Here is a 12,376-nt window from a genome sequence, read left to right as displayed (position 1 = left end):
GCCTCCAATCCGATAAAACTTTTGTGAGCTGGGAGATTAACTGTGAAATACAAATAAGATGATACAGTATGCGTGGCATTCAGATAGTAAATTGCTTGTTATTGTAACATCTTATTTCCTCCACCCAGAGGATTTCTTACTTAACTTTTCCAGAAAATCTCATCGTGTGAGTGATTCATTAACCACTGGAGGTGTGGAGAGAAGGTGAGAAATCAGACAGCAGCGATGTCTGTATAAAGATATAATAACATAAATGTAGTGAGAGAGCATCTGTATTGAAACATGTGCAGTCAAGCTTGTGATTGGTTTCTTCCTCAGCTTCAGGCGGGCTGTATTTGCACAGGGAAAAAGTCCTTACCATATTTCACATCCTTAATAAGACCAATTGGAAGGTTTTCTTGGGAAAGAAAAATATTGCTTTACAGGAAAATGGCTGAAGTATTGTCTTCTGTGGTGCTCGGCAGTGCGTAGCTATTTCGTTTCTCTTGCACTTTGACTGCATTTGAGCATCTCCACTAGCTAATCTTGGCACATCTTAAAGCAAAGGCTGAGCTTTTTTAGAAACTTCTTTGTTTGCAAAGAAATTGTCTTCACAAATCATGCTGAAGTTGTTGTCATTGGTAGTGGCTGAAAGGCAGAAACTCCTTTAATATCACTGGTTTCAGTGGCTTTTCCTGCTCAGGAGCTGTTGCCCATGTATTATGACATTGCCTTTCGTAGTCTTTCTTGATGATCTCATGTATTCTCCCTTCCCTTCATTTGCACTAATCTGACTCTGCTAGGTCTCGTACTGCTTTCCTTCCTGTCCAGTGGTCTCACTTTAGGTTAAAATGAATACTTTATAACCTTAGTTATAATAATATGTTATATAAGGATACAGCAGAACTGGAAGGAGAGGTTTAAATCATTCTAGAGTTCTTCCAGGACAGCTGGGTTTTAAATGCTGAGCAGACAATGCATTGCAAACAGCCTAATGCCAGCCCTTGGGCACATAGCAGAGCAATGGAGAAGATGTAGGAAGAAGAGGGAGCCTCTGGAAGTGCAGCTTCATTCGTTGTGAACCATTTGTGGGCATGTCATACTCAGCCTGTATTTTGATAGGAAAATGTTTCGACGTTCTTGTTTTGCTTTTGTGCTTGATGTCTTTTTTACTTTTGGATTTATTATTCAGTACCGTATTTATGCTTTAGATTGTTTTGATATTAGGGAGATATCAATACTTCTGAATCAACATTTAAGTAGTTCTGCTAGATAGAAATGCTGACCTTTTTTTTTTTTTTTTCTTGCTTGCTTTGAAATGTCAGCTCAAAATGGAAAGGCTTCATTTGGAATGGAAATTCCCTTTTCTGTGAAATACAGGTACTGGCAGAAGTGGTGCTGCTATCCCACCAGTGCCCTGTTCCCATCTGTTCTTCCATCCTCCTCTTCCAGGGAGGATGAGACTTCCAGCTCTTGCTGCATTCACCTGAAATCCTGGTATCATTGACTCACTAAATCAAACCAGCACAGCTTAAACACTTGCTTCAGATAATTTTGAAATGTTTTGTGTAAAACAAATTTTTGAAAACGAAGTCCCAAATACTCGAGACAGTGTTTATGACAAGCTGTGAACATTGTGTTGGTCCTGATCTCAGTGGGAAGGCAGTGCCTCTTGCACCCATTGCAGTGTGCCTCCTGTATGCAGAGCCTGGTTGGTCCTTCAAACTGGACCTCAACATCCACTGTATCTGCTGTGTCCTGCCTTCTGCACTGGGACCTGAGCTCACAGCTGGCTGCTTAGATCCTCAGGGAATTTTATCCCCATCTGATGATGGTGATACCAGCGCTCCCACCTCAGTCTCAGCATTTCTTTGCTTATCCTTTGAGTGAAAAGGGGCCTCAGTTTTCCCATAGGTGTGTTTTATCTCTGTCTTTTCTTGGTGAGAATGAACTGGGCAGTGGCATTTTGCCTCTACTGATCATACAGATTAGAGTCTACAGTCTGCACTACGGAATGAGATACTCATGCTGTAGTGACCTTCAGAGTGAACGGGATCCCAACCGAGACTGAGGTTTACCTACACTGATTTGTTTGGCTGTGACCTGAATCTTTTAGCAATTCATTTTTCATGATTTTCACCCCTGTAGGATTTGGTGGTATTTCTTATTGCACGATCAACCTTTTGGATGTGTCAATGTAATGGTTTGTGTTAGTTAGAGGTGGTGCAGGGAGTAAGCACATAAATGACTTCTCTTTGGAACTGAAGAGAATATCTCCTCTAATATCTGACCTATAAGCTGTGTTTGTGTTATCTGTATGCTGTGGTATTAAGATTTCTTTTCTTATTTGGATGTGTTCATAGCTGGGCTATTGGGATGGGTATGCTTGTTATTGAAAAACTCCCCAAAAGCAAAACAATGCATTTTTTTCTTAAGGTATAATTTTTAAAATTCACATTCAAAGCTCCTGAGATTGAGCAAAATGGGCAGAAGTTATAAGGCTGTGAATTGCTCTCCTTTAGCTTTGGCTGAAAGCACAGCAGCAAGAATGTCAGTATTCCAACTCGAGCAGGGATTTGTAAGTCCAGCTCGATTAACACAAGCAAATCTTCTGCCTACAGGTGGGGAAAATAGACCTATTAATTGAAACTGCTGTTCAGCAATTCAAACAGTTATTTTCAGCTGTTTCCAGCAAGCGTGTGGGCTCTTCTGTATTCATGAATGCATTCTAGTATTACTGGGATTCATTGGTGCAGTGGCTGTGCTCTTCCTGCTTGGGCTGAAGATAGGAACATGGTTGGCTCTGTCCTACGTCATCCAACGTATAGAGGTACCACCTGGCTCTGTGTAAGTTGCTGAGTTAAGGTATTTCTGGTTTGTTGCAAGGAATGGGCTTGCTGAAAGTTACCAGTGCTAACAAATGTGGGAATTCACTAAAAATAACTTGCTCTTTCAGTCCCATCTCAAAGTTTTGCATGGCTGATGAGGGCTTCTTGAAGTAGCTTAAGAAAAGGCTTAGAAAATGCTGGGAAGTTACGGTTCTAAACACTGTCAGCATCAAACTATCTAGCAAATTGGTCATTCCTTTACATATAGCAATTTGTCAGGGATTGTTGCTTAATTAAAGTCTTAATTAAAAAAAAGATATAATAATTTAAGAGCTATCTTTACTCTTAGCTAATTGAGACTAAGAATACTTATGCCTCAAATGTTCTTTAACTAAAAAGTCAACAGCATGTGTGATTTCTAGTTGTAATCTGGTTCCGTCTCGTACAAATCACTTTTGGTGTCTCTCAGTAGAACTACAAGCTTTGTGAGCTTTTTGTCTTTTGAGATATTTCTGCATTGAGTGATATTTACCACTCCAACTTGAATAGTTTGTGTAGTTCGGCTAATAGTTGAGCCACGGGTTAGGTAAATATGGAGGAGATGTATATTCCAGGCATGAGATAATGTCAGAACATGAACTTAAGGAAATTTGTTTTTCATTCTGAGGTTTGCTTGAAAGCTTCTGCATTCTCTCTTTCATTCCCCAAAGGGCAAGAAGTGTTCGAAATAAATAAATACATGTGGTTTGGGAAGAGGAAGGTGGTTCGTTTTCTCATTTGCTTCGTTCTTGTGGGTTCTTCTTTGTTTCTCACCTCCCCTTGAGTAATTCCGCGTGCAGTTTGCGTTTCGTTTATTTCAGTGTTAACACCTCTGTTCAGGTCTATATGGCAGGACTCTAAGAGTCATTAATGGATCGTTTCACTTCTCATGCTTTACTGTGCTTTACAGTGGCGAGAAAACATACGGCAGGGTCTTTTCTTCTGGGGTAGGTGGTGCTATGGATAATTGACTATGGAGGAAGGAAAGGAGGTACAAATGCTTACGGTGTTTGCATTCTTCATATTTTCTTTCTCTTATTAAATAGGAAAAGTAAAAGATGTTAGCTGAAGTATTGTGGTATCGTCTGTTACCTACATACTGCTGCAAATGGAAGGGATGTTGCTGTTCTGCAGTCAGTTTAGGAAGAAGCTGTGCTTGGCAATGTGGTCATTAAAAGCCCAGAAAGCAATCCAGCAACTCAGACAAACATTGAATTCCTTGCATTTTATTAACCCTATGTATTACATATCCTTTCAGGACAACATTATTATTGCCTTGAAATCTGTTACGAACAAATCAACTTCATGATTATGCTTATGTCTGTTTTAAGTGAGGACTTTTTAAAGGGTTTTCATCTAAGATTGAAACCAAACAGCAATAGGTTTGGATAAGCATCTGGTGCAGAGTCTCCTATGCCTTCTTTCATTCAGAAAGTCCTCTCTTCCTTGTTGCTCGTAAGCTAAGCATCAGCATCTCCATGCTCCATCTTTACCTTTAAGCATGCACAAACATCAGTGATTGGAGTGGTTTAATTGGGTTTCCCCCCTGGAGAACTTGGTGAGGAAGGTGCAGGAGGTGCTCTATTTTATCTTCACGCCTTTTTTCCTAAATAGAAGCATATTTTGTACTCTTCAGCTGAAACAGTAAGGAAAACCCAGCACCTGCAGTTTGTTTAAAATGAATGGTAAAATAATAATTATTATTAAACTCGGGTTGAATATTCAGTGCTTATGGTAACTTGTTTACTTCAAAAAAACAACAACTCTCCCCTTGCTGAATACAGAGTCGTGCTAACAGAACTCTTACTAGGTGCATACTTAATGCTACATCAAATACACTGCTGTTCCTTGTCCTTTTTTAAAATAAAAATGTATTTTCATCTCCGTGGTTGTAAATTAAACTAGTCTTTCTCTTCTCACCCTTTGTGCAGGTAGGGACCAGCTGTTCTTTCTTGTCATTTTAATTGCTTTACATGTTTGATGATGGCTCTGGCACGCATTCTGGTATTTTCTACACTACTTGTTTGGTTGTTTATTTTGTTTAACACGGATGTTGCATGCAACATGTTGGTGCAGTTGGAGCCCTACCACAGTGCTCTCCTTCATTTGGCTCTGCTTAATGAACATTGCCTGCCACCCGGAGTTGCTTTGGTCTGTGTACATAGAGGTGTTTTGATGTGAGACACAGCTTTGGTGGCCACTCTGCAGAGGTTGTGGCAGTACTGGTTCAAAAAATACAATCTTAGTGCTCTTAATTTGACTTGTTGTGTCCTGAAAGCATAATGTCCATCTCCTAGGTAGGAGAGGGCATATAGAAACCTAGATATTGGGCGTGAGGGAGTCTGTCTTTTAGATCCAAGCATCCCTGTCTTCTGTGCAGTGCAGAATAGAAAACCCAGGGGATACTCCCATTTGATTCATGATTTCTGGTTGGCCCAGAACATAGCATTCCAAAACACGTCAGGTCTCTGTTTAAGCCTATACAATGGAGAAACACCTCCAAAAAGAGCATTTAAAAAGAGGGAGGGAGAGAGACCTGAAGTTGTCACAGTTGCTTTGTGCTAATCTGTAGACATTGGGGTCTTTTTAGAACAGCCAGCAGTGCTTTGGAGACTAGACTGATCATAAGCTGAAGAGAAATGGATGTTTTTGAGCCAAGATAGCAGAACTACAAGTATGTTTATTTTTGGAAGGATTGTAATGCCAACTGGCAGCACAAACTTGGCTAGGGTAAGGGTCTGGTGTGGCTGCAATAAAACATAAGGATACTGAATTTAGCAAAGGAGCAACAGGAATTATCATTGGTATTGTTGCTGGGGAGTGCAGATGCAGTCTGGCATTTTATCAGCATGATCTTAGTTTGAACTTCATGAATAAAATTTAATATATGGAGCTTGGAATAGCTGGTGCTGGATTTATACCCAGGGAGCAGGTACATTTAATTTCATAAGTACATTGCACTCCTCATCATTTGTGTAATCTGAATGTTAACTGTTTAGTATCCTCCGTGTTCTGATTCTTTTTTTTTTTCAGAATGTTTCTCTGACACAAATTGTTGCAATGTTTTCTTCCTGCCTGTCACTGAAGACATGGATTAATTTTTAGTGGAAACATTTGTCACGATTCTTAAAAATAAAATACTTTCACTTTGCCATTCTCAAGTCTAGAAAATTATTGGCTGCGCACTGAGAGAAGAAATAACCCATGTAGTCATGCTACCACATCCAAAACAGACATGAATAGATGTGAGAAATCAAAATGGCAGACGGGAATATTACAGAAATAGGGAGTGCTGTTGGGAAGTCTGAAGTGGTAACAACCATTCAATCTAAGCTTTTGTTATCTGTTTAAATATCCTATTTTTCTTAAAGCTCTTCTTGCATTATATTTGAACTGGTATAGAAGCTGTATTTGGCAATAGTTCACAGTCACTTCAGCAACTTTATTGCCTTCTTAACTACCATTTTCTTTTTTTCTCTAATGCCTTTCTGCTTCTGAAAGCCTGTTCATTGATATAATCTGAGGCATAAGAAAGTTTTCCCTTAGTTTATGATGCAATTTTTGAAACTTGATGGTGATCTAAATCCTCTCCAGCCGAGAAAGTTTGCTGTTTATTTTACAGAGTTGTCTTCCATTTTTTAAACTGCAGCACAAATTCCAATGTGTTCCTCTGGCTTATTCTTACAGAGGATTACTGGTTTTCAGCAGTGATGTTATTTTTGTTGCTGGGTGAGCTAAAGATACCCTGAGGATGGGGAGCAGCACTGTGTTGTGATGCTTGGACAACCCTTTGTGCCAAAATCCTGACTCCCAATGGGAGGGTCTGTGGGGATGGACTGATGACTACAAATTTCAGTGCTGTTTGCCACGTTGTGTTTTATGCTCTCCATACATAAAACGAATTTGCAGTAGGCTTTAAACAACTTGGTTTAATTAATTAAATTAATTAATTAGCTAGCAACCGAATAAGAGAAAGGAATAATCCCTGTTAGATCAATCATCTACGCTTCCCTGAGTAATGAAGCTAAGTACTTTGGTGATAAAAATAGGAGCAGCATGGGGGATCTGCAGTGGCAGACAGCAGATAGAGCCATGGTGCTTAGTTTGGGCCTTGCTCTGTATTTGGATTTTCATTTCAGTGGCTAACCTCCTGCTTGAACTATCTGAAATCTCTGAATGATCACGTTCCTGTTCCTCCCGTAGCCTGCTGGTCTGTTTTTTGATGCAAACAGTAGAAAGCATGAAAATAAATTAATGTTGTTGACATGTCAAGATTGACTGGTGTAGTATTTGTTGTTTAGTTTGTATTTTTCAAAGACTGGATCTTATTTGCTTTTCATTTTGAATTTCAGCGTGATTATGGATAATTGGAGTTTGCACGGTGATCAGTAAAGAGGGGTGGCTGCATGCTTTGTATGCTGTGCTGCATCGCCCAAATGAACGCTGCTGGGCATACCAACACCTGCTGCTGGTGAGGAAGCCGAAGTCAGTGCGTTGCAGAGGTGTTTGTGTGCTGAGCACTCACACTGCCTGATAGATGCAGGTCAGTGTTTAACTGGAAGGCACTCCAGTCACGATGAATGTGTCGCAAGCTGAAAGCTTGACCCTGAGTTGCTGCTTAAAGCCGTTTCCAAATCCACAATGACACGGTGGAGCTCTAAATCCTGCTGATTTCTCAGGGTGTGTACTTCTGCAAAATTCTGAGCAAGCTCTCCGTGAGTCAGAGGAGCTGAGCAGATTGCATGAATTTGAGACACCTGGCTGGACGTCCTCCAGGTGACAGAGCAATGAATCCTGGCAGTTTCCCTCAACTTTGCTGGGAAGAGTGTTGAATGCTCGGTGAGATTGCTGCGGCTCTGACTCATTTTTGAAGGAGGTGGTCAGAAACAAGAGGAAACTGCTCATTGACTGTAACCCAAGCAGAACTGTACAAATCTAAAGGAAGCGGAATTGCAGACCCTGAAGGTATAGAGGTAATCTACAGGAAAGATAATCAGCTTTTGTATGTTAGCCATCACCAGCCCAGAGGGGAGCAATTTCTGCAGTCTACCTCTACTTCATGTAGTGGGTATTGGTGTATGGATTTAATTGTAGTTCAGTTGATGAGAACATTACATAGCTGTAGAGCCTGTAGGTACAGCTTACGTATCTCAGGTTAAAAGAGCAGGTTTTGTAAAATGCCATCTAGCTCATCCTATCTGACAAGGTCTCTAAAAATACTTTTAGTTTCTTAAGGGCTTCAGACCTCTTCATGTGTAAGAAAATTTCTTCAAGCAGTCCATTTTCCTAATGATGGCCACTCTCCAGCACTCTGCCCTCTGTTCCAAAGTGGACGGCACTCAGAAGAGCCTACATTGTATCTGCTTTTTCTTATGTCTTTAATTTGACTGTTGGTACCTTTGAGCATCCTGGAGAAAGTCACACACTACAGTGCAAGAAGAGAAGAAAAAAAAAAACTTGATGATGAAACATTCCTGTGAATCTGTGAACAGCATGCGGTGGCATTTTTGACCTCTTCTAACCCACATCCCCTTGCTCTTATCTTTCTTTTCGATCCTGTCTTGTCTTCAGTAAAGCTCATCACAGAAGGAGCTTTGGAGGAAATTATTTTGTAATAATTGTGAGGGGGTGGGAGGGAAGGGTTTGGGATGCTGCTATGCTGGAGGGTCAGCTCGGCTTTTCTGACAGGTTTGCAGTCTTTGTCTTTGTTAACCCTGTGTGGTTTTTTTTGTTTCAGAAACCTTAGAGCACCTGAATGTCATCCTTATGTCTAAGGGCTTGGCACGAGAGGTCAGACTTCCCACTGGAAAGCCACTCCTGGTTACACATACCTACGGTCTACAGTATAAACTTTATTTTTCTAACACAGAGGCTTCTCCTTTTTTTGTACCAGCAGCCACTACCCAAGTGTTGGTTCATTCCCTTGTGCTGAGTTTCCTCCTGGTGCACAGTGCGGGATGCTCCTTTCATTTTGTAAAGTATGTGGGAGCTTTTGCAGAGCAGAGATCTTGCCAAAATCGATGAGGCTGGTTGGTTGCTGGCAAAGCCGAGTTCACATTAGTGAATTCATTCACACTGTTGACGGTGGGAACATACTGAAAAATATCACAGCCCAGTGGCAAAAAGCCTTTAATAAGTGAGGTCATTTACTTCCAATGAGATGTTAGGCACGCAGTTACCTTTCAGATGGACAACTACACTGACAGTACGTTGTATTTCCTGCTTGGACAGAGTGTAACTCGTGTCCTTGGCACTTGCTGGGGAGGATTATGCTTAGCAGCACTCTGCAGGGGTTGATCCCAGAGAGGGAGGTTGGTTCGACCAACATTAATGTTCCTGTGCAGATCCCTGCCTGCAGGCATCCTTCCTGGGCCCTGCCTTCCACTGAGCTCTTTTTGTTATGCTGCACTTTCATTCCCTGCCTTTTGGCATGCTTAAATAAAATTAAAGGTAAGAACAGAGTTCCACCTGGCTTCTGGTTTAAGTTTGGTCCTTCATCATTTAAAGTCTAAAATGCCCTGTAGGAAGCTAATGCTTTATGGAGACCAACTGCAGTCCCATTTGCTGCACAGATAATAATAAACCCTTCCTGGGATTAGTGAAGGTTTCTTTCTGAATTAAAATATCACTTTGGGGAAAAGCTGACTTTCTTCCCTTGCCGTTGTGCACAGTCAGTGTCTGTTCCAGTTTGGATTTCTGCCAGAGCTCTGACTCTAGGCTTTTGCCTGACCCTTACATGTTCTTATTAACGTTTATTGGGTTGTGCGTGCGTGAGAGCCCCTTTTGAAGGGGGAATAGCTAGGGGGTGGGTAGAAGATAGTCTGGGCAAGGTTCAGAGTATGGGAAGGACAGCACTGAGAAGTGGAATAATGCCTAATCCACTAGAACTGTGGGTGTATTTTCTTTAAACAGAACAATGGTAGCTGACTGCTAGGAATGGCTCTTTTTTTTTTCTTCTTTGCTAGTTACAGATACTGATACAGATTTTCAAACTTGAACCAGTTCAGTCTAGTATGTCCTTGGGTGAGTTTCCAGCTTCTAAAATGGAAGAGCAGGGAAGAAAGCTAAGAGAAACAAACAAACCCAAACCCCAACAACAAAATTATTGCACTTTTGGACTTGTTTACCACCCTCACATCTAGGCATCTTCCCTGAATCTTTTCTCTAGGGGTTTACTGCAAGTGCAGAGCTGTGAGGGTGTCGAACGTGGGTTTTTTTCCTCTTTCTAGAAGAGGTGTAACAATCCCCTGCTGCACAACCTGTGAATAATGCATGAGCAGTTTATTGTGTGTGGGAGAACTCTTTATTTCCCATTCAACATTGGTCTTATGCTTTATCTTGTATATGTATTTTTTTTTCCCCACTTCTGCATCGCTTCTTTTCTTTTTGTTAACATCTAAGCAGGACATGAATTCACTTCCCTTTGCCAGTCAGTGGTACTTCTAAGCTCCATATTTTACTTATGAGTTTGGCTTGGTACACGTTTTCTTTTCTTAAACTGTTATTGAGGATGTTGAACACTGCAGTAGTGTTGAGCAGTGCATGTCGAGCAAAGGTTCCATGGTGGTGGTTTCCAGTGGAGAGTGGGAAAGTTTGGAGATCTACCAGTAGAAGTGGATCAGAGCACCGCAGGAATAGCTGTGGCTACAGGCACTGCTGCTGCAAGTGTCACAGGTCTGTTACTGATTGCTTTTTGGAATCCTGACCGATGCACCCTGAGGACACTGGGATGCATCTGAAATTGCCCGGTTGTCTTGCTGGGGGATCTGCCTAGACCTGTGTTGATGATATTGTGACTTCCACGCAAATGAAGAGAGATTGTGACTTCAGAGCTGAGTAGGAGAGGGAAAGCTCATTTTTAGTATGTGTGGAATTAATTTGATTGATCATATTTGACACCAGTCAGGGAAGAGAGAGGTAGTTAGGCTGAGAGAGCAGCAACACATTCCAAGATTTTTTTTTCTTTTCTGTGTCTTCTGATTATGATGAGTATTTCTTCCCCTCAGCTGTCTTATTCCTCTAACAAATGCCTTTCCTCCATTACATTAAAAAAGGAAAAACAACAAACCCCCCCCCACACACAAAAAAAAGAGATTCTCTATAACACAATCTATAGTCTTAAAAATAACTTTTGTGATGTACTTTCTAATGGTGACAATTTCAAAGCCTATAGAGATGATACTGGAAGAAGCTTCTAATCTGGTAATGAAATGAGTACAGCACGCACAGAAAAGAGGGGACCAGCTGGAAGCAGCTTATTTTTCCTTTCTTGTCTCTTGCTTCTTCAGCTATTTCTGTTATCTTCCCCTTTTAATTGCAGGACAGAGATGAGAAATATAGAATTGTAGTTCTCATAAAAAGTAGAAGAAAAGGTCTGTTTCCATAATCCTGCTGCTTTTTCTGGTGCAGAAGCCCACTGAAATCACTGCATCCTCATTTCGGAAATGAAAAGTATAGTCTGCTTCATCTTTAACTGCTGTCAAATGTTTAAGCTTTCCTTTCCCCAGCACTTATTCAGAACACATTTTCTGTTCAGCTAGGAATGTTATTACTAACTGATGAACAAGTCTGAATACTGAACGTGGCAAACGATTGACATTTCTAAAGTTAATCATAGAAACTTTTCATCCGGAAGATGCTGAGGCTGCTCTGGATGCTGTTATACCATCTGACACCAGCAGTGAGGAGTGCTGAACAATGTCAGTTCAAGATGAGTGGCTATAAAACAGTGGAAAAGAAATGTGATTCCCATGACACTAAGTCATCATTTGAGTTCAGCAGACTTTCCTGACTGGAAGACTGCTAACAAAAGACACATCTTGCTAATAGCCATATGCTCGAAGTGCTGTAGTTTGAAGAACTCCTCTTGTACAAAGCTTAAAATATCACCTCATTAAGAAACTCTCCAACTAATAAACAAGTCACCTACCTGCTTTATTTTCCTTATCGTGATAATGTATTTCTAGAGAAAGAAGTAGATTTGATAACAACTTTAACAAACAGTATGGAGATGAAAGATTTGCAAAAGAAGTGTAGATGTGCGACTCGTTCAAGGGGTGTTAGTTTGTTTCTCTTCAAGTACTGTGCTTTGATTTCTGAAGTCTTGCTGCAATGCCTGTAGTGTAGTGGTTATGGCCATTTGAGACCTTGCTCACCGAGGTGCTAAGCCTGGCTCCCTATGCTGTCTTCCTCACTCTGATACAGCACTTGTGTATCTGAATGATTGAACTGTGTTCAACGTGGCTACTAGCAGTGTTGAATTTTCCCAAGCCCCCATCAGCAGAATTCAAGCCAAGGAGACCAGGCTGCTTAAGCTCTGCCTAGCAATGGAAGAGCCAGAGAAAGGAAATAATAAAATTTTGCATCTTGTAAGCAGAATTACTTTGGCTTTCTCACTGTGATGTGATATGATTTCTGTTAGCTGGGTAACAGGGGGCTCTGGGCTTACGTGTTGTTCACACACTTTAGATCTACTGGCACTGCCACTCATAAGTGATAAAGACAAATTGGAAAGGTTGCTCTCACATTTA

The 12,376-nt window shown here is 41.0% G+C and overlaps 1 protein-coding gene across 3 annotated transcripts in view; it reads left to right on the top strand.

The window, feature by feature from the left end:
- Nucleotides 1-12,376, top strand: part of SGCD (sarcoglycan delta) — a 317,210-nt gene that overhangs the window by 22,142 nt on the left and 282,692 nt on the right. The window lies entirely within an intron of this gene.

This window comes from Phasianus colchicus, chromosome 15, assembly GCF_987193195.1.
Source record: "Phasianus colchicus chromosome 15, bPhaCol1.hap1.1, whole genome shotgun sequence".
NCBI lineage: Eukaryota > Metazoa > Chordata > Aves > Galliformes > Phasianidae > Phasianus > Phasianus colchicus.
This window is presented reverse-complemented; position numbering and strand designations above follow the sequence as displayed.